Source organism: Bos indicus, chromosome 7 (genome assembly GCF_029378745.1).
Source record: "Bos indicus isolate NIAB-ARS_2022 breed Sahiwal x Tharparkar chromosome 7, NIAB-ARS_B.indTharparkar_mat_pri_1.0, whole genome shotgun sequence".
In the NCBI taxonomy this organism is placed as follows: domain Eukaryota; kingdom Metazoa; phylum Chordata; class Mammalia; order Artiodactyla; family Bovidae; genus Bos; species Bos indicus.
In genome coordinates this window covers 21,784,374-21,786,788 of record NC_091766.1, presented here as the reverse complement: position 1 = coordinate 21,786,788, position 2,415 = coordinate 21,784,374, and positions in this window count along the sequence as shown.

Sequence of the window (2,415 nt, the reverse complement as noted above, 5' to 3'; positions counted from 1 at the left end):
CTGCCCACAAATTTTATTTTCAGTCTGGTAAGTCATACCACACCTTCACGTGACTTTTCTCTGTGTCAGCTTGAACTAATTCTAACAGAAGTTTATAATTAGTTTCTAAAGCTAAGATTTAATCCCCATGTACTAGAGACCCTCGCTCTGTTGACTATGGACTCAGCCAGAATTCTTGCACAAATGTCTTAACTTGGGTTCCCCTGCAAGTGGAGCATAAGACCAGCGCCTCTGTGCAGTTGTGTGTGTGTGTGTGTGCTCAGTTGCTCAGTCATGTCCAGCTCTTTGAAATTCTCCGGGCAAGAATACTGTAGTGGGTTGCCATTCCCTTCTGGGTATCTTCTGGACTCAGGGATTGAACCCAGGTCTCCTGCATTGTAGGCAGATTCTTTACCACAGGGAAGCCCATAGAAATACGAAAGACAGAGCAAAGGAAGTGGAGGAATAATTCAGATATTAAAAATAATAAGTTTTCTACCACAGATCAAAGTGAAAACAGGAGTGTACCCTGTAATATTTTCCTATTCTTGGCAAACAGTTCCTGCCTCCAGACTTCCCTAAACACTCTCCTAAATTCCAGAAGCCTAGTATTTGCCAAAGAGAATTAGTCTGCTTAACACCTAGAATAATGATGGTGAACATGTTGGGCAGAGGATCTTCTCTGTCAGGTGGTAAGTAGCACAAGAAATCTTTCTCCTGGGTGTTTGTCACTTAACTTATTTTCCTAAAGGACTTGTAAAATATTTATTTTAGTTGGAGGCTAATTACTTTACAATATTGTAGTAGCTTTTGCCATACATTGACATGAATCAGCCATGAGTGTTCATGTGTTCCCCACCTAAAGGACTTTTTAAGGTGACAGAAAGAGGCATGATGCAATTCAGAACTAACAATACCTTATGTTGTGTGCCATTGCTATAAAAGCACTTTGGAAAAATACATCTATGTTTTCATTTGATTCTCATAAAAGTCTTATGAGATTGAAAAAAGATGCCCAGGATGACACATCAGAGGTTTCTCAGCAGAAATCATAGCTACCTGGAGTCTCAGGCAGACCCACCCCAGAAGGTCTCACTTTGGGAAGAAGGGGCCTCATTTTAAGCACTTCTCTAGTGGCTCAGAGGATAAAGCATCTGCCTGCAATGCGGGAGACCTGGGTTCGATTCCTGGGTCTGGAAGATCCCCTCGAGGAGGAAATGGCAACCGACTCCAGTATCCTTGCCTGGAGAATCCCATGGACGGAGGAGCTTGGTGGGCTACAGTCCACAGGGTCGCAAAGAGTCTGACAGGACTGAGCAACTTCACTTTCACTTTCTTTTCATTTCAAGCACAGGTGTGCAAGAGGCTGCCAGAGACATTGGGACATCATCTCTCTGCTGGACCAGCAAGAAAGCAACAGCCAAGAACCAAGAACCGGACTGATTCTTCACCCCAGGAGTCTCATATGAGAAACTCTTTTCATGGATGCGTAGAGAAGGTGTGGAAATACACCTTATACATCAAGGAGAGTTTGCTGAATGCATGCAGCGGTATCAGTATTTCCCAGGCTGATCTACTGAGCCTTCAGAACTATTTTATTCATAATCATGTAACCTTTGATTATGAGCAAAATAGTTCTGAAAAAAAAGAAAGAAATGTCATCTTAAAATTGCCTTCCCCTAGATGAAACAAAAACAGCATTAAAATGTAAAAACCTATGAGGTTTTTTTTTTTTTCACCAAAATGAACCAAACAAGAAAGCAGCATAACTTAATACACTTTAGAAACTGGTGGAAGGAAATAAATAGAAGATTCTAATATTGCCCCTCAACTCTTCAGCCATACTATGAATAAAAAGTCATCAACATCTGAAATAGTCTCTACTTACTCCCACATCTGACAAATAGCAAACTGGGTGAAGGTCTCTACTTCTCTATTCAAAGATTTGTGGCAACTACCATAGAAAACAAATGGATGAAATGGAGAAGATGGACAACAAGGCTAATCACTGAAAAAAGTGAGACCTGCTTGGGACTTCCCTTGTGGTTCCAGGGCAGGGGACGTGGGTTTGACCCCTGGTTAGGAACTAAGATCCTGCATGTTGCCAGGCATGGTCAAAAAAAAAAAGAAGTGAGACCCGTTCTATGAGAAATGCTAAAGGGAGTCCTTCGGGCTGAAATGAAAGAACAACACTAACACAAAAACATGTGAAAGAATAAAGAATACAGATAAACTGGAACTAGCTAATAAGTATAAAAGACCGTGTTAATGAGAGTGAGGAAATCACTACCAATAAGAGAATACTATAAACAATCATATGCAAACAAATTAGATAAGCTAGATGAACTGGACAAATTCCTGCAAACACACAGATTATGAAAATTGTCTCAAGAAGAAATCGGAGCAGACTGTGAATTAATAAACAGCCTCCCAACA